This window comes from Cavia porcellus, unplaced genomic scaffold, assembly GCF_034190915.1.
Source record: "Cavia porcellus strain 051 isolate PalLab524CR breed Dunkin Hartley unplaced genomic scaffold, mCavPor4.1 scaffold_3, whole genome shotgun sequence".
Lineage (NCBI taxonomy): Eukaryota > Metazoa > Chordata > Mammalia > Rodentia > Caviidae > Cavia > Cavia porcellus.
This window is the reverse complement of record NW_026947486.1, coordinates 66,063,135-66,088,706: the sequence shown is the minus strand read 5'-3', so window position 1 is coordinate 66,088,706 and position 25,572 is coordinate 66,063,135. Positions and strand designations below refer to the sequence as shown.

The 25,572-nt window shown below is 40.7% G+C and overlaps 1 long non-coding RNA gene across 2 annotated transcripts; it reads left to right on the top strand.

Annotated features, from left to right (window-relative positions):
- The first annotated feature begins 2,205 nt into the window (after positions 1-2,205).
- On the top strand, positions 2,206-23,776 carry LOC134475480 (uncharacterized). Of its 2 annotated transcripts, none has more exons than XR_010046617.1 (5): positions 2,206-7,446; positions 9,310-9,401; positions 10,909-10,946; positions 19,465-19,529; positions 20,923-23,776. It is a non-coding gene; the product is annotated as an uncharacterized LOC134475480 (long non-coding RNA). The 2 variants fall into 2 exon arrangements; XR_010046616.1 differs by having other exon boundaries at positions 20,844-23,776.
- Positions 23,777-25,572: the final 1,796 nt, after the last annotated feature.

Sequence of the window (25,572 nt, the reverse complement as noted above, 5' to 3'; positions counted from 1 at the left end):
TTCACAGAGCAGCTCCTTCAATGCGGAGCTGAGGTGGCAGTATCACACATAATAGTAGTACACTCTGTGTCACTGAAGTGTCTCATAATTTCTGTGTAATTCAGTGAAGGGATTCCTCTCCAAGTGGAAAGAAAAGTTTTCCTATGTTTTGAATAAAAAGATACTAGGTGCTATCAAAAAGAATTTGGAAAATAAAATGTAAAGAAGAAAATAGAGCTTCTTACAATGCCACAAGCCAGAGATAAATGCTGCCAACAATTTGAGGTATTATAGAAGACATTAATAGAAGCATTTTTTTTACAAAGTTGTAACAAGATCATACTATGCCTACGATTCTATAATTTATATCATTTCTAAAAATGTGTCATGGACCTGTTCTTATGTTAATAAAAAACAGTTACAGCATTCTCTAATGGCTACACTGCATTTTATAATATAAAATATTATTTCTTCCACCATTTACAGACATTTTATTACCTTCATATTTTCATTATTAAAAGCTTGCACTTTTGTACATAGTCCTGATGAATTCTTATGCACAGAATTGTGCATGATTTAAAAACTAATATGACATATTACAAAAGTAGAGCAACTATTACTAATTCCAGGTGAGAAAATGTAGGCTCAATGAGATGAAAGAATAAATTACCCAACATCTCAAGTTGAGTAATAAAAGGTACACATTCAATCTAATTATCTAGTTCAGTAAATTTTCCAGTGCTTGACAATGACTCCTTCCCAAGAAATCCCATGTGAAAATAACAAAGCTAGTGGGTCACTATTTGTTGAACACTTTTAGTATCAGGCACTGTGCTAAGGGTTTTCATATGCATTGTTGATACCCATATCAAAAATGTAACTCCCAATCTGTTTGACGTCAAATAAGCTGAGTTCATGATTTCACAACATCAAGTAATGAAGTCATATGAACCAAAGGAAGAAAGAAGGAGAGTGTTATTGGAAATTAGAACAGATGAATAGCTCCTGGACTTCCAGGAGGGATACCAAATGGAGTGGCCACCAAGGCCGTTTATCAGGATTAATTTACATAGAAACGTCACAGTGTAGATAAAATGTGTGTCAATCTACAATTAGCCTATAGAATTACAAATACTACTGCTTAGCTAATATTGATCCAATAGGGAAATGAGTCATATAACAAGTGTACACATGGAAAGAACAAAAGGATTTTGGGGAAGAGATGGATCCAGTTACTTTGGTCACCCAGCCGGGAAACTGATGCCTACCTGGATTTACTGGATCAGGTGGTTCTCAGTACAGTATAATCTCAAGTTATTGTTTAGCTTTTAGGGAAGCATGTAGACCTGGCCATTGAATTCTTATCTTGAAGCCTGGCCTTTTTCAGATGTGCCTCCAGTAACAAATCTGTTGTCTTTATTTTTGTGCTGACTTTCTTGAGAGTCCAGTCCCTCTCTGACTGTATATTAGTTTTCATCTAATTTAGCTGCCTATAATATTCTCCCCTCTGAAGAGCTACCCCTAACCATGGTTAAGGGAGAATAGGTTAAGTTTTAATCTAGTTGCTTTGAACTGAAAGTATCATGTAGGGACATGACAGTCAAGGGCCTTTTCCACGGGACTAATTTAAGGGGGCCTTATGAACTCCTTTTAGAAGGTTGATATACTGGGTCCTGGTCAAAATGATCTAGCATATTTGTTTTTGGTTCCATCTGCAAGATCACTTAGAGTTTGCCAGTGAAGGTAGATAAATTTTACTAAGAGATTAGACCATGCATGATCAAAGGATGAGCACCAGAATGGAAAGACAGGGTGAGGAAATGAGCCACACCTAGGCATGCTTTTAAGGGATTGGAATAAGGATAATAAATAACTGGCTTCTAGACCTGTCTGCTAACGGAGGTTATCTCTGATATTTATAAGTCTGATATTTCTTTGGTACAAATATCTCCAGTTTTAGCTATAAAAAGATGTTTTGAAGGAAAATTTTAGCTAAGGAATTTAAAGATTCTTTCTGAGCTTTTATAGCCTCTACTGTAGCTTTTTAACCTCAATAAATCATATTAGTGGTCAGCTACAAATGCTGCTGGAGACTGCCAGCATGATTCAGTGATTGGAGCCCCCTCTTACATCTAGCCTTCATCACTATGGTGTTATTTTTTTCTGTATCTCTTAGTTGTACGTTTCTCCTGGGTGTTCAAGACCAGGTTAAAGTAACTAACCTTTCACTAGGTATTAAGGTCAGTTGAGCCTCCTGAGGCATTACTTTTTTTTTTTTATACCAGGGATTGAACTGGCCACCTTGCACTTGCCAGACAGGCACTTATGCTGCTGACCTTAATCCTTGGACCTCAGGCATTATTTTTGGAACTATATACTGAGCATCTCAGAACAGTGTCAGTGTCAGCCACCAAGATAAGTCACAGTCTTGTTTGACCATGTGGCTTCCTGTGGAAGCATGGGAGACACTTCTTTGGTGACCCTTTTTTTTACCATCTTGTACATTTGTTGATTCCTGGGGTTCAATAATCTCCCTGGGTGACTTTTCAAAGTTGTAGGATGTTGTAGAGAAGGTCCCCTAATGTCCTGGGTCCTTGCTGACCTTGGAGGGCCAGGGCCAAAATATTGGCTATCCTCTTATCTCAGTTATATTTCTAATTCTGGTCTCCAAACCTTAGATGTTGAACATCCAGAAGGTTAGTTACACTAATATTACAGTGGGAGTGGTAGGTTTTAATTTTATTATCTTATCTAAATGTCAAGAACCTTGAAATAGTATAATCAGGGAACTGTTAATTCTTTAACAATCATGATTATCTTGGAAGTTGAATCCTTGCCAATATTAACAAATAACACATAAAGTTTTACAGAGAAAAATTGAGGTTAACTGCAACATAACATTTTAGCATAATCTGCTGACATTATTAAATTAGAACCATTAGATTTTAGTATTATCTCTGAAACATTTAAATTATCATTTTAATATAGAATAATTTTGCTTAGTTATCTTTATATAACTGCAAGATATTAAATAACATAAACTTCTACCTAAATTTTCTATCTTTCAATAGAATGCCATTTCAGAAGAATATACTTATCTGTAGATATATTTTATAGTTTATTAATGTCTAACCTTTAATTTCTAGAGTGGCATTGACTGGACTGCAGTGTTTAAGAATCTGTAAGTGTATAACAAATACATAAGGTATATAACAATCACATAAGCATAAATCTTGGAAAAGTATTTATATCATCTGGTTGACTCATGTTGGATTGATATGCATATTTCATCAGAATATAAGTAAGGGAAAGTCAGATGCTTGAGTCTAAAAAAGTTTATTAACATAAACAATTTTAGCTGGAAATCACCAGTGTAACAATATATTTTTTGTTTTGTATAGTTGAAGGGCTATACTCTTGGGAAACACAAATAGATCATATAATATCAATGAAGTTAGCAATAACTGGTATCACAACTACATAATAATCTTTACAAAATCTTTACCTATGTTTAGTTTTTAGGTTTTTTGTCTTTTTGAGACAGGCTTTCACTATGCAGGCTGGCCTTGAACTCACTTTGTACCCCAGGTTGGCCTCAAACTTGCAGCAATCCTCCTGCCTCAGTCTCCCAAGTGCTGGTATTACATGTATGTGCCACTATGCCTGGCTAGTTTCTACTGTTAAAACATATCTCCATAGACAAAAGCTACCATCAACTCCAAAAATCAAAGAATCTTAATGACTGCTTTATAACTTTGTGAGAGAGAAAAAACATCAAAGGACAGATTGAAGATGCTTCTTTAAGCTATATAGTTTTGGCTCATAAAGACATTGTTTTTGAAAGTAGTTCTCTCTGCTGTCACCCAGAGATCAGTTCCTTCCATGTCGCAGAATGAGGAGCTGTCTTGCCAGTCACATGAGAAACCCCTGCCCAGGCACTGAGTCAGGCAAAACTCTCATGTGTATCTTCCTGGATGAGCATGAATTCTGATTTCCTTCTAATCCAGGGATAGGGGTTATGTAATCTATAAAGGAATGCTTATCCTTGGTGTTCTTAACTACAAATGAAGATTTATTTTCTAAAGGTTCAGGAGCTTCCAATTAAAAGGGAGAAATGATCTTCAGGATTGTAGAAAGAAGCACATTACCATTTCCTGACACACTAATAAAAACTTCCCCTGACAGAAGTGAACTTAAATCTTGAATCCTCAGAAACACCCACACTAGCTGTCAGCCAAAAGCCATTCTAAAATGTCTGTGTAATAGAGCTATCTTGTAGTAACCAAGTAAATCAAGTAAAAAATGCAAGGCCTTGTTTGCAAAAATAAAAGTGCTTCATCACAGAAACCCACATCACGATATTCCATGATCTTACTTTTAACATAGTACAAGTAACCAACAAAACTCATAAACGACCAGCAAACAATGCATAACAATGTTTGATTACCAAAGCAAATCACAATCCAGGATCCAGTCAAAATATTCAGGGATGCCAAGAAACAAAAGCAAATGCTTACCTCCTTCTAATTATCTCCAGATTGACACAGAGGAAATATAACTCCCAACCTGTTCGATGTCAAATGTGCTGAGTTTGTGGTCCCACAACACCAAGGAATGAAATTGTGAACCTAAGGAAGAAGTAAGGAGAGTTTTATTGGAAATTAAAACAAAAGAATAGCTCCTGGATTTCCAAGAGGGGTCCCAAACAGGGCCACCTCCCAGGGCCTTTGTCTGGCCTAATTTATACAGCAAAATCATAGTGTGGGTACAATCTGAGTCAATCCATAATCACCCTACAGGATCATAAGTACAACTGCTTAGCTAATGTTGATCCAGTAAGGAAATGAGTCATGTAGCAAGGGTACACATGGAACGAACAAAAGGATTTTGGGGAAGGAATGGATCCAATTCCTCTGGTCACCCACCCAGGAAACTAATGCCTATCTGGACTTACTGGAGCAGGTGGTTCTAAGTACAATATAATCTCAAATTATTGTTTATGCTTTAGGGAAGCATGTAGACATAGCCATTGCATCTTTATCTTGAGATTCCTTCTTCAGATACTCAACAACAAATCTGTTGTCTTTATTTTTGTGCCGACTTTCTTGAAAACTCAGTCCCTCTTTGACTGTACATTTATTTATCTAATTTGGCTGCTTATTTATTGTCTCCTTTAGTCTGCAGAGCAGAGTCAGGCCTGAGTTATAAACCTGGCTAACTCTGGAGTTTGGTTCTGAATCTATGTGCTTGATTCCCTTTTTTAAATGATATAAAAACAAACAGATTTGTTGACCGGAGTGAATTCAGTGAAGCAAATAGGAAATCCTCCTCCTTCATAAAGTGACCTTTTAGGGACTAACAGGACATTGAATCTTAGCAGTACTCCTGAGCAGAAGTGTCTTCAGATTCTTCCTCTTTGCTAGGCTGGGCCAGGCTAAAAAAGCAGTGGGTCTAAATTCAGGCCTGAGCTGGATATGGTGGTACACTCCTGTAATCCCAGCACTTGGGAGGCTGAGGCAGGAGAATTGTTTGCGAGTTCGAGACCAGCCTGGGCTACATAGTGAGTCCAAGGCCAGCCCTAACTGCATAGCAAGACCCTGTCTCAAAAAAGACAAAGAAAAACAAAAAGAGTGCCATAATAAAATATTGTCATGAAAAAAGTAAATAAATAAATTCAGGCCTGAGGGTCTTTGGCTATGGAAACAATGCTGACAGCTTGGGAGGGATCCTGGACTAATCCTCTATCTGGCTTTGAGGCCTTGGCAAGTCTTTTCATCTTCTTTCCACAGGCTTCACCTGACTGACTTTGCAACACTGTGCTAATGAATTGGAAAGTATTTTGACAAGTAGAAAATGCTGGTAGAATGAAAGATATTAGAATTTGTAATAGAGGGACACCTTATCATCTCACAGTAATTCTGTGTAATTGAGGATAGGAAAAGGCAGAATCTTAGGGGAGGTACCAGGGCAGATGAAAGCACTGTGTTGGCAGGATGTGGTTACCATACTGGCAAGCACCCAAGGACTAAGTTCTAACAAATGTTTCAAACAGTTCAGCAAGGTCAGATCCTGGTGGAATCATGCCAAAATGTATGATTCCTCAGCATTGAGCTGGAGAGACTCCTTAGCAGTGTCTGGTAAGACCAGCCTTAGATGCTGAGATACAACGACCCTAGATAAGTGGAAGATGAAGGTGGATCCAAAGGAAGAGAGAAGTGCAGCCTGAGAAAAATAGTGTCTAGCAAGGGGAGGACTAACGAGAAAACAAAAGAAAGAAAGCAAGGGCCTGGGAAGTGCTGAGTTAGGGAAGAGTGTAAAAGAGGTCTAGATCTTTAAGGAAGAAAATCTACAGGGTCCACATAAAGTGTGTCTTGAAGGAGAGAGATATGCTATGAAAAGAGGCGTCTAGAAGAAGAAATGAGAGTGAAAAGGGTAAAAATGTAAGGATGAGAGGACTATGGAAGAAAGACTTGGAGTCCAGATCAGAGAAAGGCTGAGAGAGATTTCAGCCTGACAGTTCCACCAAGTAAGTAGTTCTTGTCATGGTCATTGGCGACTGTATTTCATCAAATCAAATGACCACTTTTCATTCCTTCATTTCCCTTACCACTGTGAAGCATTTAATACCCTCAATAAACTGCCCTGCTTCAAAAGTGATCTCCTTTTGGCCTCTGTGATTCAATACTCTTCTGGATATCTTTATATCTCTCTAGTCTTTCATTAGATCCCCCTCTGGCAGATCCTAAAATATGAGTGTTTCTCAGAAGTAGAAAGAAAAATAGTAGTTACCAGAACCTGGGAAGGGTGTACATTGGGGGCAATGATGAAGTGGTACAGGAGTGCAGTCAAATAAGAGGAATAACTTCTAATGTCCTATAGTAGAGTAGTTATGGAAGACTACAATTAACTGAATATTTCAAAATAGAGGATAGAGGGGATGTTGAATGTTCCCAAAACAAAGAAAGGACATATAGCTGAGGTGAATGATACGCTACTTACTTTGATCCAGTCATTTCTCGTTGTATATACATATTCTTGGGTTGCTATACTCCACTCTCCACACAGCAGCTATGCACTTGTTGGCCCCCACCCTACTCTCTCTCTCTCTCTCTCTCTCTCTCTCTCTCTCTAAGTATTTTGTATTGCTCTTTTCCTTGTCATTACACTGCCTTTCTGATTTCGATGTTTCTTATTTGTGTTCTCAAAATATGTTATCTTTGTTTGCCCTCCCGCTAGTCCTCGTGGGTTGTAGTTCCTGTTTCTTCTTCCCCACTGCGCTGTGCGAATGCTTAGGGGGTTTGGCTTTCACTTGTCATTCTCATCATTATCCTTGAGTCAAAATATAATGATTAACATATAGTAGGTGCTCCATAGAGATGATATAGTTGGACTGAGAAGAGAGTATAGTAAGAAAAGACACAGTCAAACTCCCTGGAGAGAGAGAGAGAGAACTGGAAGGAGTGAAAGGTAAGAGGATTCTGTAAGGAAAAGCTAGGTGAGGAAGAGGAGTTCTTGGAGGGGAGGCAAGAGAAAGGTTCACAAAGACATCTGTGAAGAAAGAGAGAATAACAATTTGACAGGAAGTACATACAAAGGTTTAGAAGGAGAGGTGGCAGCAATGCATAGGATTTTTTCTGGAGGGGGAGTACAGGAAATCAAACTCAGGACCTTGTACTAGCTAAGCAGGCAATTGTGCCACTGAGTTATGTCACCAGTCCTAATGCATAGACTTTTAAGAAGGAAGATATGGAGTGGTGAAGGAATTATCAATAGGTGAAACCTATGTAAAAACTGTAGCAAGATTTTGCAATTTAAAGGAATGTCTACAAATTCATGCTTAGTCTTTGAATAGTTGGTGTTAAGCTTCCTTTTGTAAATTAAAAAATAGTATTATTTTAAGGTGCTTAATTACAAAAATAAAATTTTAGCAACCATATGCCAGTTTCCTCTCATTTTTCAAAACTTTGAAGTTGTACTGGTCCATGAAATGTCAAAGAATCAAGAGTTCTAGCAGGCAAACATTCTATGTCAATGGGTTTCAAAATTTTTGGTAGCAGAACTACTTTACACTATTTTAAATTATTTACAAGATAACACCCAAATCTTTCAGTTGTGAATAGATAAACAAGCTATGCTATATCTGTACAATGGAATACTACTGAGCAACAAAAAGTACGACACTAGTGATACCCACAACTACATAAATGAAGCTCAGGTACATTATGCTGGTGAAAGAAGCCAGACTCCAAAGTCTGCTCAGAGTGTGACGTTATTGATATGAGATTATGAAAATGACAAAGCCACAGGGATGGAGAATAGATTAGTAGTTGCCTGGGGCTGGAAGCGGGAAAGGAATGACTACAATGATGTGGCATAAGGGAATTATTATAGGTGTTGGAAAGCTAAGGGTTGGTACAATGACCACTAGCCATAGTAAGTCTAATGGTTGTACAAAAGTAAGTCTAATGGTTCAGAAAAAGTGAATTTCATGCATCATTCCATGTTTTGTCACACAGAATGTTAACAAGACATATTTGTAAATTTTAAAATAAAACATGTTGGTTAAAAGTATTGAGGTCTTCAAAGGGATTCCATCTTCATACCTATAGATATTTTTTACATTAGGAATTAAAATTGACACATTTAAAAACTTATTTTTCTATTAATTTAAAAACAATTATAAAATGCTTACATGATAATAAATATTTTTGAAAATGAACTCTATTTTCCAAAACAAAAAATGGCAAGAAAAGTGACTTTGTATTTCATATTTGAAAATCTCATTAATAACTGACTGGATAAGAGGCAAGTGGATTTTAATATCTGGCCTGGCATGCAAGCTATGGCAAAGCATTATTTTCAGTTGAAGTATTAGAGGAAAATCCAGCCTTACAAAGACAGAAAATTAGAAGAGGGGAGCATTTAATAACTTTTTCCTGCAGAATTCTAACATTGTCTCCCCCAATAATTCTCACTTTTATATAAATTCCCTTCCCATCAACAGTAGGTATTCATGAGTCTCATGACTATGTTAGTTAAATGGCCAAGAAAGACTATGTGGTGGCTATCTAATCACAAGATCCCTTTAAAATCAGGGTTTCAAGTGGCAGAAAAGGAAGTCAGGGAGTTTCATTTTGTGAGAAGTATTTGACACACCATCAATGGTTTTAAAATGGAGAGGACTATATGAGAAGGAATATGGGTTGTCCCTGACACAGAAAGTAGTATTTGGTGGAGAGCCAGCAGGGATCTCAGATCCACTCCCAGAAGGAACTGGATTCTGCTAACAACCTGAGTAGGCTGGGAAGAATTATTATTTTTTTTCTTTAGAGCCTCCACATAAGAGTGCAGCCAACTGACAACTTGTGAGACCCTAAGCAAAGAACAGAGGTGCACCCAGTGGACTTTCGGCCTACTTAACTGTGAGATAATGAGTATTGTATTACACTGTTAAGTCTGTGGTAATTTGTTATGGCAGCAATAGAAAACTAATAAATTATATCAGATTCTTCTTGATAACTATACCTAAGCTCCACAATGGTAGTTTCTTAATGTTTATTTGCAATGTTGAAACCTAAACCATATCAATGAACCCTTTGTACTCTGTTACATTAAAATCTATTGGTTTATCTTGCACTTTGAATGGATCTGTTACCAGCACACGATTTTGTAACATTATGCATTAGTCATTGGGAATATATCCGTCATATATAGCTCAGCGGCAAAGCATCAGCTTGGCAAGCATGAGATCCTAAGCTCAATTCTCTATATGAAAAAAACACATAGAATGAAGAATGACATGACTAACATGAATACTGCCTGATCTGTGAGAGTCATCTACACTTTTACTTATCATTGCTTTTGTTACGTTAAATGCAAACCAATACAGCAGAAAGAAAATAATGTCAGTGTTACTATAAAAATAAAACATCCTCTTTAATGTTGGGTCCCATAGGTTCTTTGAACCACATGTTTTAGGGCTGCTGGCCTAGGCTAAGACCAGAAGAGGTAGGAAGAGGCTGGGGGTAGGGCTAATAGAGTTGAAATTTTAATCTTGTTTAGAAGTGACAATAGAAAAGCTGAGAGTGGTGACACATGCCTGTAATCCTAGTATTCTAGCAGGCTGAGGCAGGATAATCCTAAATTTGAGCCCAGCCTGGGCTACTTAGTAATTTAGTGAGACTATATCTCAGAATAAATTTTTTTTTAAAAAAAAAGCCTGGAGATGTAGCTCAGTGCCAAGGCTCTGGGTTCAATCCCTAGCTCTACAAAGTGATGATGATGATGATGATGATGATGATGAAGATGATGATGATGATAAAAGGCAGTAGAGGAAGCAGCCGGAAATAAAGAGAAGAAAATAATTTCTAGGTTATTCCCCCAAGAACCACAAAACACAATTAATCCACAGTCACTTCCCAGACTACCTCAATAGAAAGGTTCCTTTTACATCTGAAAATGGGTTGGAAAGAAGGCTAGCACCCTTTCATGGGACAGGTGTTCAGATGATAGGCCTTTGGTAGGAGGCAAATGTCAGCATGACTTGGAGGCTCTTTGGAGTAAGTGTGGGGTCCAGAAGGACCTGCAGGGAGAGGTAGAAAGTGCTCTAGACTTGTGCAGAGGAGGAGATTCATGACAGTCCTGTGTAGGCACAGTGTAGTAACAAGCCTGTCAGGGAGAGGAAAGCTGGGTGGAGTTGGCGGTAAGGCAGAAAGTACAGGGAACGCTTGTGAATGCCTGGCTTTTCCCCTTCTGTCACGGGTTGTTAGGGCAGGGACAAGAGCAGGTGGCAGCCACTTAGGAGCTGTGCTTGCAGAAAAAACCTTGGAAGTATGTGGGGCAAAAGGAACTAACACTAATGTACCTACAGCATTTTATTTCATCCTCACTTCAGCTCTCTGACATGGATATTATTATTTTTATCCTTAGGAATTTGAAGCTCGGAGATAAGGCTTAATCTGAACAAGGTAATAATAACATGGATGGTAAACTACCATGGAAGGATTCCAACCCAGGGCTACTTCCAAAGCCTGTACTCTGAAGAACCACACTATAGTCAGTGATGGAGGGGAAAGGGAATAATTATAACAATGATCACAGCCAACGTATACTGAGTGCTGGATACTTGTTGGGCTTTAAGCAAAATCTACATCTTAGTTCATTTAGCCTCCAATAAAGCTCTGTGAGGTAGAGATCATCACTGTCTTACACACCCAAGTCTAACTCTAGAGCCCCAGCCTTTCTACTTTAAGGTCTACTTCAGAAATTTAAGCATTAGATAGGAAGGGCCAATGCAGGGCCAATGCAGTCTCCATAGCTATCTGATCTTCAATAGATCTCTTAATCTCTTTGTGTCTCAGTTTCCTGCTCATCTTTTAAAGGATCGGTAATATCTCACAGGATTTTTGTAAGGAGTAAGTAGAATGAGACAATAAAATGCTTAACATTGTATCTGAAATGTAGTAAGCACACAATAATGGTTAGCTATTTTTATTCTATTTATTTATTTGTTTATTTGAAGCACTAGGCATTGGACCTGGGGCCATTTTCCTGAGCTACACCCTCCATCTTTTATTTTTTTATTTTGAATTAGTTGCTCAATAAGTTGCTAAATTGTGCAGGCTAGGCTCCAATTTGTGATCCTCTTGAGTCAACCTCCCAGACTGCTGGGATTACAGCTATGCCCCATTACACTTGGCTTCATTTTCATTTGTTGTTGTTACTATTATTTTGTCAGGATCTATTTGCTCCCCCAACCACCTGCCACTAGTTACCAGGATCTGTTGTTTTGGGCCAGGATTTCCAGCACACTAAGACTAAAACAGCAAGAAAAGGTGCTGCTGCTGAGAATTCAGCTTCAGTGCATCTTCCCAAAGCCTGATGCAAACTGAGAAAGGAGGCATCTCAGAGAAGAGTTGCTGCGATAGCTATTCAGAGGAGCCAGGCCCAGACCTGGACCCACTAAACCCAGAGGAAAGGACCTTGGCTGGAAATGACCTTTCCAAGTCTCCTGCCCCCTGCCCTCCTCCTTCCTCAAAGTTTTGTTTTTCTATGCCTGGGTTGTCTAAATGAGGAGCAAATGGGAGTTTCAAGAGGCTCTGACAAGATAGCCTGTACCACATGGGCCACAACCCTGACTCAAATGTGACAAGAGGCAGAGGGTGCAGGAGAAGAGTTTCTCTAGCACCAAACTGTTCTCCAGAGGAGGCTCCGTATCCCAGGAACCTGAGGGGCTGGGTCCAAGGTGTGGCACATTTGGGACATTTGGACTGGAGGACACTATTTGCTATTTTTGCTTTGGGGACATGATTGGCATGGAGTAGGGAAGTGAAGACCTTCTCCTTCCCTCCTCTGTCTGAGCAGGCTGTGCTTCATTCCTGGTCACCAGCTGGCATCCTTGATGGGTATTTGGGCTTCCTGCTGCCAATCCAGCGCCCTAGCTCAAGAGGCAGAGGTTGGGGGTGGAGGAAGATCTCCTTTCTGGAAATGAAAGGAGAAACTCCTGCTGGCAACTTCATGCCAGTCATTGAGATCCTCCTTCATCAGTGCTGTGGCTTAAACGCTCCTCCACTTTCCTCCTTCGCTTCCAGTGGCAGCAGTGTGGTGCAGAGATTAAGAACACAGAGACTAGCTGAGTTTGAATCCCAGTTTTAGCACTTTTAACTCTGTGATCTTGGACTGATTCCTTTTACTCCCATCTGCAGAGTGAAGCTTTTAGTTGTGTCTTTCTTAAGCTTGTTTATGAGATTTAAATTAATTCATTCGAAGCACTTAGAACAAAGCCTGGTATATAAATGTTTAACAAATGTTCTCTGCTCCTATTATCTGCCTCTGTGCCAGTTCTCCCTGCCAAGATTACATCTTCCCTTTCTGCTTCCTTGAATGCAGCTCAGCTCAGTCTCTTCCTTGTCTGTATGTCTTCCTGGCATGATCCATTCTGCTGATATCTCACACTCAGAAACATCATGAGAGCAAAGGGCTGTGACTTCAATGGCACTACTAAATGAATCACAGTATGGCATGAACTAAATTGATTTAGTGTTATCAATTTTTCATTTCTTTATGGCACTGGTGATTGAACTCAGGGCCTTCGCACTGAAGTATATCTGCAACCCTTGTTTTTTTATTATTTTATTTTATTTTGTATTTTGAGAAACAGTCGTACTAAGTTGTTCAATGGGGGATTGAACTTGTGATCCTTCTGCCTCAGTCTCATCAGTACTGGGATTACAGGTACGCACCACCATGCCTGATTTGTCAATTTTTTTGGTCAAATTTTTATTGTGACCTTCAGTAAAAAATGTATTTTATACCATGGCCAAGTTCATGTATTTACATATCTTTAAATACAGACATATTCATATGGATAAAACAAAAGTTTCACAGAACAATATTTATGCTTACATTTACTATTCATGGTATTAAGTGCTATTTGTAACCCACTAAATCAGTTTTAAGCCCTGCCATTTTTTGTAATCTAAAATTTGAATATCCCTGCTTCAAGAATAACCCTGAGGCTCCCCTCCTCTCTGATAAACTCTATTTGGGTGGAATTAAGAGTTCAGAACTTTAAAACTCTGAAACTGCTAAAGACAAATAGCCTGCTTACAGAATGAAGACAGAGACAAGGGGGCTGCAGTGGGCACAGTGTCTGTGTGTGTAGAGAGGGGTTTGCAGGGGAGACAGAAGTTTAGGGAGGCTGAAGCCTAAAGAGACAGGGTAGGCTCAGGTGGCAAAGGGCTGCCACACAGAAAAGTTTGGATTTTTTTGTGGAAATCACTAGATGATTTTAAGCAGAGGAAGATTATACAGTACTCAGTTCTGTGCCTTAGAAAGATCACTGGGGCACTGTGAAGAGAATGGATAGATATTGCCAGGTGAGAGACAATCAAGACGCTGACTTGGGCATCCAGATGAGAAAGGACAGAGGAGACCATCATCAAAGAAACAATGGGGAGATTGGCTAGCATGGAGGAGACAGATGTAAGGAGTGGTGAGGACTAAAATAGGTAGGGCTCAGAGACAGAGGTTTTAGCTTGAGTGACTAAGTTAATATGGTGCCAGTTATTGAAGTAAAAAGAGAGAAAATTTGTTGGGGAGAAAAATTGCCTGGCTTTTAAATGACTTTGAAACACCTATCAGGAAAAATTGCTGGCTAGAAATATCTTATTCTTTTATTCATTTAATAAATATTTGTGAAATTGACATAGAGTGACTAACATTTTATTTTGCTAAGTGAAAACATTAAAGAAGTAAACTATCATTAACCATCACGGTCTTACCACCAAAAATTGGGAAGAACATAGTCTCAGAATGCTGGACAGATTTTTTATATGTAATTGCATGAATTTGCGTTGCTGAAACACTCTTCTAGCTAATTTTTCCTCGTTTTACTGTGACCCATTGCAGACATCACTCTGTGTTGACCTGATTTGTAGTCTGGCATTTGAGAAATAGGCAGAGAAAGAGAGGTCTGCAAAAGAAACTATGAGGTTTAATTCCTAGCATACACACTCTCTCTGTCTCCCTCTCTCCCTCTCTTCCTCTCTCCCTCTCTCCCTCTCTTCCTCTCTCCCTCTTCCTCACCTCTCAAGTTCCCAGAGATAGGAAGGAAAGCAGGAGAGAGTGAATATAGAAGCCAGAAGAGGAAGAAAAGTTTTCAAAAGTGAGCTCTTGGCCAACAGTGTGTATTCTCACCCAGAGTTCAAAGAGGTCATCGAATTTGGCAGTTAGAATATCATTGATGACATTTGGCATTGCCCTTGTGCTGGGATGATAGGATTAGGGCCAAATCGCATTTGGCTGAAGTGTGAATGGGAAGCTAGGGAAAGTATAGAAACTTGAGGTGAGGGGAAGAAGTGAGAGAGAGAAGGAGGAAGTGAGAGAGTGAAAAAGGATGGAAGAAGGGGAGAGAGAGAGAGAGAGAGAGGGAGAGAGAGAGAAGCAAAAGAATGTGTGTAGAGAGGGACAGTGTTGCATTTTGGTTGAACAGAGACAGACATGTTGTGCTTAAAAGGAAACAAGTTGGTAGGGGAAAGCTGAACGTTCCTGAAGAGATGAACTTAACATCTGAAGGAGGGTGGATGAGGCCAACGCTCAGGCAAAGGGATTAGTGTTTAACGAAAGGGGCACCTTGTCCCCTGAGCAGGGAGGGTTAGAGAAGGAAGTTGGAAAGGCTGGCCAATATTTTTGGGGGTGGAGCAAGACCCTGAGGTAATTCATGCTTGAAGGCCTGTGTTTTCTCAGGGAAATAGACGAGAAGCTTTTCTGAGCAGGGAGGAGTTGGAGCAGGAACATGGTAAGGAGCTGAAGGGATTTTGGAACGTGGTCTAGAGCAATATAGAAGCTGGATCTAGGGCTCTGACAAGGGAACACACTCCGGGTTAACTGGGGGCCCTGGCTTGGCAGAGGCTGGTTGAGTTTTTCTTTTCCCAGCAGCTTTGATCTCTCTACACAACAAACACCCAGAAGCAGGGGCCATAGCACCTTTTACTTCCCAGCCCACTGCTTGCTTGCTAAGCATTGTCCAGTGAAGAGTTTGGCCCAGAGAAGGGACCCAGGCCTCTCGGAAAGGTCTAGCAAAGAAATCATTGACAAAACTTGCAAGCACCATAGAACTGTTAGGGAGAGATACAAGGGAAAATTTTGAATGTCCTGATAGGAAATTCTCCATTTTGGTTGTCTCATACACCTTCTGTTACCCTGCTCCCCACCTTACTCTTGTTCTATGTAAAATGTAAAACAGAAGACCCAGGATCCTGATTTTTATCCAGCAACAGGACCGGGAGAGACCAACAAGAGGGGTCAATGCCTTAACCTCCCACACAGTGAACAAGGCTAGGCACTTTTTAGGTGGCAGCAACATAGAGCAGTTAGGGAGGGAGAGCAAAGAGCCAGGGAAATGAACAAAAGCTCCTTGAGTTCGGTGAGAGGACTCAGGGAGCTGCGTGTAAGGCAATCCCTGATCCTTGAGTTCCAATACCCAGGAGAATAAAGGGAGTGGCTTGAAAGAAGTTCAAACTGGGAGGTGGTATGGCGAAATCTAGTTGAGCATTAGCCCAAAGCTCAAGAAAAATGTCTGAGTCTTCCCCTTTTCCTTCCCTCTTGCCTATTGTCAGAGGTCACCTAGAGGTCAAAAAGATTACAGGGCTTCCTTCTGCTTCTCCTACTGGCTTTGCAGCCAGTGTGCTCAACCTCACTCCTTCTCTCAGACTCACTCTTCATTTGAGACAGTGACCAGACTACAAGCCAGTTCCCAACTCCTGGAGATCAATCCAGCAAAAACGCTCAGAGACATCTAGAAATTCAGGCTCCTGCCAGAATGTCTTCACGATCCAGGATCCAGTGTGCATGAAGAAAATTCAGGAACAGAGATTCACCCCACAGCCCACAGCTGTGCATGCTACTGGGCTCAATTCATCTCATCTAACAAACGTCTGCTTACTTAAGGCTGGTACAGTGCCAACCCCTCCGTTGGTTAGATGTGACCAAATTGTTACAAAGTTTTCCTTTGACTGAGCCAAAATGTGTCTCCCTGAAGCTTCTCCCTTGGGCCTTAGCAAAATAAGTATATCCCACTGCATTGTAGTCCTCAGAGATTTGAAAAGTTATTTCCCCAAGAGTTTTCTCTCCACCCTCGATAAGCATTTCTTTCTCTGTCTTTTTAATTTGTTTTTACCTTTTTTATTACCCAAATAGTATCAGTTCAATTGTGGAACATTTGTGTAAATTCAGAAAAGTGTAAAGAAAGAAGTAAAAAACCCACCCTACTCTTCCCCTCAGAATCAACAATTTTGACATTTTTCTAGCCAGTGTTTTCCCTTGCGTGCTATACATTATGCACTGTTTTCTTGCCAAAATGCAATCATCCTCTAAGTGATATTTTATAAGCTTGGGTTTTTCTCTCTTAAATATATTAATTTTCCTTCAATTTTCTACAAGACTATTTTTTTTTTAATTGGGAATCAAACTCAGGACTTCACCCCTGCTGGGTGAATGCTGTACCACTGAGCTATATCCCTGCCCCATGAGACTAATTTTAATATGAAATGGTTTAACTGATCAAGGATTTATTTAACCAGTTGCTACAAGTGAGACATTTAGATTGTAATTTTTCTTTGCTACAAATAACACAGTGGGACTGGGATTTGAAGTAAGGTGAAGGCAGGGAGTAGGTAAACGGGTAAAAGAGGAGTCCTTGAATAAAATTAGTCACACTTTTAGCATCTAATTTTTTTTTTCATTTTCTGTATTGATACTTATATTTCCTAGAACACGAGTGTGAATGCATGCTTAGTATTTGGTTGCAAGGATTTACCTTAGTCAGTGTGACTGGTTTCCTATTATTGGATGTGGAGGTCACTTCTAATTTTTGATACTCGTAAACCAGGCTGTGGGAATATTCAAACAGCTAAATCTGTGTGGTGCTGGACACTGAGGTCAGGAGCAGGAATATTTGCAAGACCTCTAAAGCATAAGTTGCCAATAAGTTGAAACTGGAAGCTTTTTGGCAAAGAACAAGAAGGCTGGCCAAGGACTGTACCCAAGCCTCTGGGTTTGTCTGGGGTCAGCATCCATATCCATCTTTGGTCACAGAGGGTTCAAACTGGTAGGGACCTTGGGGACCGCTGGGCCAGTTCCTTTATCTCACGTGTGAGAGAACTGAGGTGTGGCTGCTCCTTCTGTATTTTAGAACTCTGTCTCCCCCTAGCTCCCTGACTCCTGAACTGGAAATAGCTTTCTGAGATTTGCATTCTGCCTCAAAGGCTCTGCAAATTCCTCCCTACTCTCCTGCACTCTGCCACTGAGGCTGGAGATTCTGGCCCTTTTGCAAATTAATTGAGCAGTAATGGTGTGGAGGAGTGTTGAAAGGAGTCTTGAAGTTCACCCCCTGGGTAACTGGGACTGTCCACCCAGGACCCCCTTTTTACCTAACCTAGATATTATGCAATGCAGTCAACCTACTTCAAGGCCCCTGGCAAACCCATTTTGCATATGAACTGAAATAGTAGGTGAGTTCCTCATTCCCCTTAAAAGGGTCAGCTGCCTTTTCCCATGGGGAAGCAGTTTGACAAAAGCATCTCTACCCATCCTTCTATCCCTAACAACTCTTTGTGGTTTGAGGTATTAATGAGTTCCCCTCCTTTTCCACTTGGGCCTGGCTACTGCCTGGGGAATTCACACAGATGGTGTACAATTTGCCTTTTCTGTGTTTTCCTTTCTGAATTGGAGCTAAAGCAAATCCCTTATCTTCTACTGACACCCTGTTTATTCAACTGGGAGAGATTTCACACCCAAGCACCCAGATTTTCATCTCTGAATCCCTTCCCTAAATGTTCAATGCCCAAGTTGCCCACCTCAGCACTCCCTGAATAACATGAGTTCAGGCAGGGCTAATAAAAGGGTCTCTGGGGGAAAGACCGAGAGAATCTTGAAGGTTCTGAGCAGTAGAGAACCTTCAGTTGTCCTGCCCTCCATGAAGAAAGAATGGACCCCATCGCTCCTGCTGTTGCTGCCTCTGACCCCACCCTGGCTCCAGCCCTAGCTCTGGCCCTACCACTAGGCCCTCAGGTCCTTCCTTGCCCTGTTATACCCAGCACCTCTTGCCCCTTCTGGACAAGAATTTCCAGGGATCATAAGGTAAGTGAAACTTTAACAGCTTGAACTAAGACTTAGGGGATTCCCAAAGTTCTCTGCTCTCTATGAAGGGAGAAGCCCTTCTGTCTCTCTGACTGGAATGTTTCATCTGGCTTTTACCTCCCTAATCCCTCTGCAGGAGGGGACTAGGGGACAGTGGGCATTGTCAAAGCCAAAAGCGAAATAGCCAGGCACCCTCAGGTTGTGGAGTTTGCGGGCACAGATGAGACTGCTATGAAAACTAGGCTTAACATGACCAAAACTATTGGACCTCAACTGTGGCAGTGGGATCTGGGGAAAAGGAACCAAAGTCTATAGAGGATTTTGACTGGCATTTTTTTCCTGAACATGCCACAAAATTACCATTTGCTTTTTTCCTACCTCTGAAGTCCAGTGGAGAAGCAGTGAACCCAGGAATATGTTTGGCGTCTTTTCTCAGCCCAGGAAGATGTACTATTCTGAGTTCTGCTTCTTGGAGCAGGAGACAGGAAGCAAGATGTTTTCTATTCAGTCTTCATTGATTCTTCCACACATTTTACATTTAACAAACATTTACTCAAGTGCCTGCCATGACCAGGCATTGTACTAGTCATTGAAGACTCAGACATGACCAAACATATTTTTTAAGAAGCTCAAACAGATAATCATAAAACAATGAGATAAGAGCAATGTAACACTGATAAAGCAAGGAAGAGGGGCAGCTCCCTTGGCCTGAGCCCAAGGACCTTAGCAATAGCATACTGGAGCAGATGACACAGGGGCCAAGCTTTGGGAGGACTCTTTTATTATCTCAGGGAGCCATATTTCAATGTCTTCCTCTTATCAATTGCTTTCTCATCTTTGTTGTAGAAGAGGTCGTCTTTGGAGGCCATGGATGTTCCCCACAAATGACCCCCAAGGCAAGTGAGGACTGGGTGAGTTGGAGTTCCTGTGACATTTTTTACAGGCACACATAGCCACATGCATTCACACTGGTGGTGGTCCCTTTCCAGAGAGCTACTGACTTCAATTTAAAATTGCAGATAAGGGAAAGCATTCTAACAGCTTTGTTAGCATTTGATTGCCATGGCAGCTCTGGAATGAGGGAAGACTCGAGGTTCCTGTGGTAAATGAAAAGATGAGGAACTGAGGCTCAGAGTGGGGAAGGCATTGGGACAGGCCCTACAGTCAGTAGGTGGCAGAGCTAGTGCTCCAGTCTGTTTCCTGGGGCCTCACTCAAGTGTTTTCTCACCTCACCTCCTTCACTCTTTACTGCACCAGTAGAACGCTATCTCCTGAACAGCCTCCAAACAGATGTTGGAACAAGGGACAAGAGAACAAACAACCCCCAGGACTCTGCCTACATTTTATTCAGCCAGAATCCAGACAGACCCTCCTGCCCTGAGGGCAGGAAGTGGGCAGGTGGTTGGACTCTAGAGATGTCTAAAGTCTCTTCTAGGACATCCTATCTGTAGGTTTCTGACCTCTGATTTAGAGGAGGCAGTCATCTGGCCTAAAGTTTCAACCGCATGCTGGCTTTTGCTTTGGACAGGTTGCTGCTCAGGCCACAAATGCTGACTCTGAATTTCATCACCCTGTCTGGTAGGCTTCTTACACTAGGCTCAGAACTTCACACAGACCCATTTGCGCTTTCCCGGCAGGCACTTATGCCGCTGAGCTAAATCCCTGGCCCCAATTTGCTCTTTTTAAAAACATTTTTGGTACCGGAGATTGAACACAAGGCTTTCATTTACACTGAGCTATATCATCAGCCTTCATTAGCTTTTTAGATAGAGGAAGAAGGCACTGCTATGATCACTGTCTCATAGGTTAGCAAATTGAGGCCCAGAGAAATTAAGGGACTTATTTAGTCCAGGTTGTTTTCCCTAGTTATTGTCCATGACTTCTAAGGAGGATCCTCTGTGAGCATCGTGGAAAAAATCTTTAGTAGAAAGATATAGAGAGCACAGTGCTAGAAAATTGTTGACTAGAAGCAGCCTGGGATTGGGATGGGGTCAGTGCTAATCAGTGCTGGCATAGGGCTCTCTACAGCTTGGCCCACCAGGGATTACCTTCCTGCTTAGCGTTATCTTGTAATAATTCAAAAGGCTCTGCTACAAATCTCTTCTTTTTTCCTTCTGACCCCATTTCTATAGCTAAGAGAAGGGATGTATGGATTGGCTTCACTCTTGGCAATACTGGTCCTTTTGTACATAACAGTTATGGGCCAATTTTTATTCTGTTGACAGGCTCTTCTAGCATAAATTCTGTTACGTTGACTATCTGTACAGTGCTGTGGATATTTTATTGCAAAACTTCCCCGTCTAGGCCACGATCAACCTCTATGAGGACTCCAATAGGGAAGAGGAAAAGGTGAAGTAGAAGATAATGAGGAGAAAGAGGAGGCCAATGAAGAGTTCAGAAGGGCATGTGAAAGAACCTGTACCACGCAGGGTCATAGCTCATCCACTTTCCCCCACCCCTGACCTGTCCATACTGAAGTAACCACAGTCTCACTGGACAGTTTCCAAGGGCATTGATTTTCCAAGAGTTTCCAGGTGCAGCTTTCTGAACTGAAAACTAGTTGTTGAGCTGCCCAGCTCATGTGGTCTACCTGAATGACCTGTAAGGCCAGATCTCCAGCATCTGATTGTCTGGGCTGCTCTTGTGTCAACAGTAGAAGGGTTTTAAGAGCACTAGGGGAAGGAAGATGGCATTGTGAGGCACCCAAGAAGCAGAGTAGAATGGGGTATAACCATGTAGAGGATAGCAGTCACACCTCAGGATCCTCTGAGGTCACCCCCACTTTGCACTCCCCCCAATCCATCCCCACTGCCAGCCTTGGAAAGTGGACACATAGTTTGGTCTCCATGTGGAAAACCCTACTTCTGGCATCACCTCCAGGAATGGCTATATGAAATTAAAGCAAGGTTGTGTTGCCTTTCTTATGGGTCTTGAAGGAAAGGAAGGGGGCATCTATCCAGGGAATCAGCTTGTTCTGCCCTTCTCTTTCATTTGGCTTGTTACTCACTGAAGTCTATGTGTCAGCATAAGATGAATCAAGTGAAAAATAAACTGGATAATGTTTGCCTTTTTCTTATAATTGTGGTGATTTCATAACTGAACTCTGTCCTTGTTGTGAAGCCATGAGCAAAGAGGGAGAGACTAGTTCAAGACCAATTCATTGTTCTACCTACCGAAAAATAAATCTACAGATTTTTCTCCATCCAGGATGAAGAGTTAGGGAACAAGCATGGGGCCAGGCTCTGTCAACTATATCAGACTTGATTAAGCATGAAGAATAGCTTAGATAGGGAAAAAGGACCCCAAAGGGCCTCTTGAAGTTGAGAGTAGTAGGGTTTGGGGATTGATAGGAAGGTGAGTGGTACAGTTTTGTTTGAGGCTTAGAACTGGCTGTGTACATATTAGGCAAGGTTGGAGTAGCTACTGAATCTTGTTCATTCCTCCTCAGTGCCCTTCATATCCACCACAGCTCAGGCCTTCACATTTATCGCTGCCCCAATTACTCTTCAACGAATTTTCTTGACTGCAGCATGTCTTTTTGTGATTTGTGTTTTACATTGGCTACCAGATTAGATCAGGTCATGCCTTGGCCTTGTCACTGGCTAGCTTTATGGTTGTTTGTTTGGTTCGCTTTTTTAAAATTTATTTTTATCACAGAAGCCCTTGAGAATCCACAGCTTCTCTACCAGAAAAAGCCATGTACACACACACAGACACACACAGTGCTGTATATTCACAAGTCAGTCCTTACTGTAATATTGTCAGCCTTCCAGTCATCTGGTTTTTGTCTTTCTCCTCAGAATCATTCTTTAGCATTTGAAATTTACATTGCCTGTCCTTGAATAAGGTTTGTTTTCTAATATTTCTGTGACTTTAAGCCTTTGTCTGGAATGCCTTTCCATGTTGGCATACCTCATAAACTCCAATTCACCCCAAAAACTAGTTCATATCCTGTGGGAAGATGCTCTATGCTCCTAAGTACAAGCTGGTTACCCTCATACATTCAAAGCTCCCTCTACCATGGCATCTGCCTCATTTCCTATGCAGAAAAATGGGGCTGTGTTTGATATCCCTATATGACTTCAAAGCACTGTATATTCATTGCCAGGCATAAAGCAGGTGCTCAGGAAATATTGAAGGAAAAACATCCTTGGTTGTAAAAGCAGTTGGCAAAATCAATACTGTTCCCTCACTTGCCCACTTCCCCATGTCTTAACTTACTTACAAAGGGGTCAGGGTAATGCCAAATTATTGAAGAACAAATGATGGCTTTTTCCTATACTTCCTCTCTCAATTTGAGACAAACTGAGTTCTGAGCCCTATCTGGGATTTCCCAAATCAGACACAGCTTAGAGCAGCCCATCAAGCTCACCCACTGGTGCCATCTGTTGGTCGAAATTTAACCTCGTTCCTTGATTAAGACCACCAAGCCACTGATCTGTGACCACTTGTAATTCCTTTAGTCCATTCTGTTTCTGCTTGTAAGTGAAGTGCTACTATGTGTTAGCTGTGTGACCTTGGGCAAATTACTTATCCACTGAACTCATCTCCTCAGCCCGGGCACATAGTAAAATCATTCAATAAATGATTGTAGTCACAAAAATAGTAATTGTGGTAGCTATTTCAGATTTTATAAATGAAATAAGCTTATAGGCTGGAGTCAGTAATGACTAATTTATTCAACTAATGACTGACCTGTTAGCAATCTCTACCTGATTTCTCTGGATGGTTTACCAGTCAAAGCTTTTTTTTGCAATATCTATCTCCATTGAAAAAAAATTTAAAAATACCATCAACAGAGGCTTAGTATGTCTTCTTGTACCACTAGACATTCAAACAGTAGCCCAAAATGACAGAACTAGAATTTCTCCCCTGTCCTCCTCTCCCCTGTAAAGAAACTCCCTCCACACTGTTTTGTGTGATACCTTCAGAAATTCCTAGACTTTGAGAAAGATAATTTTGAAACCACTGTCCCAAAGGTTAAACCAAGAATGATTTGATGGGGGATTAATTAGAATTTTAACATGTTTAGTGTTCTTTTAAAATCCTTATTTTGGGTCCTAAACTCTCAGTACTTCACAGCTCAAAAACTGTTTCAGTACTTTTATACCACAGATTATCAGGATTTAAAATTCTTGGAATCCCAATATCCTTGGTTTTAAAGTATTATATAGCATAGAATTACAAATCTTTAAATCCTCAGGGGTTTAAAGACCCTGAAAACCCTCGGAGCAGTAATTCTTAACTCAGAACGAGCTCTTCTCATCCCCCCTCCCGTGCTGCACACATGGTGTTGTTTACTGGGCAGATATTCTGTCTCATTCTTCTCCCAGTCCCCTCTCTTGAAATGGCTTCTACTCCCCCACCTCCACCCCAGTTGCTAAGTGATTGGCATCTACTGTCTGAATAACCAGAGCCCAGTGTTAATTGTTTTATTATGGACATATCTAGTCCTTGTAGCATTTTCAACCTCAGAGTACAAGCTCAGGAGAAAATCTCTAAGCAAAACACAGAGATCTTCCTCCAGATCTATCAGGCTATCCCATCCTTGTGCCCCAAAACTTCTCCACCCCAGCTCTCAATGGCTCCTGTTTTTTCCCAGAAGATAGCAATAGATTTCATCTGTTAATAGCTATGCTGCATTTGAGTTGGGCCTTGAAGGATGGCCATAGATAGAGATAGAGGAAGAAAACTTCCAGAAAGAGGCAGCCATATGAACTCCTTCACTGAATATATACTGAGTATATATTGAATATACTGAGCACCTGCTATATGCCAGGCATAACTATTACATTGATTAATAGAATGGGTGTTGGAGGCAGATGATCCTCGGCTCAAAATCCCTATCTTCAGCACGCTGGCTATTCATTGGCCTACTCCCCTCCAGTGTTAAGGTCAGCTCTTTCTGCTCTTCAAAGATCTCACTACACTCTCTGTAGTTCTTTAGTATATCATGCCTCTGTTCCACATGCTTGTTACAATAGTTGCCTATCCTATGCATCTGGACGTGGAAAGCCCCCTGCCCTGAATCAGTGGGTATTACTGACCCCTACATTTAAGCTTTTCCACACAACTATACCTGTGTATTTATTTAGTGGGTAGATCTGTGGTCTCTTATCCTCCCCAGTCTCCTGTTGTAAAACAGCAGCCAGTCCTTCTCCCTAACAGGTTGTTTTGTGGTCTGAATTTTTTTAGACATACATGAGGCCTGATATTGGTTATTGTGATTTTGATTTACTCTCAACTAGCAACTCCATGAACATGGACACACTCAGGTATAAAAAACCTAGTGAAAGTCCTGGGTTCGATCCCTAGCACTACAAAAACAAAACAAAATATCAAAGAGTAAGTGATCAGTAAGTGGTGGTTACAATACTCGTTCTTGGCTAATCCTAACCCAAGCGCTTGCTACACCCATTATCTATGACACTGTATTTACAACAATCCCAGGAAACAGGCACAATTTTTTTGATATATTACATATTGTCATCTTAGAAATAGTTGTTCAAGTTACAAAATCAAAGCATAAGAAATGGATAGACACTCAGACATTGACAGTGCAAACTTCTGTTCAATGATCCAATGAAAATTAAGTAATATGCACATCTATCTTACATACTTATACATACAGTTATATCCTTTAGACCATTTTCTTTCCCTTTCATTTTTACAATATCTGTTATACATTTTAGATCTTCTTACTCTTTCAGTTTTTATTATTTTTTACACTAGAGAGACAATGTGATATTTACTAATGTGAGTCTTGTTTATTTCACTTATGAGGATAGTTTCAAGTTGCCTCCATTTACCTATAAAGACCTCAAGATCATTCTTTTTATGGCTGAGTAATATTCCATTGTATAAAATACCATGTCTTTTTCATCCACTCTGCGGTTGATGGGCATTTTGGTTGTTTCCAAGATTTAGCTATCACAAATTGTGCTGCTATGAACA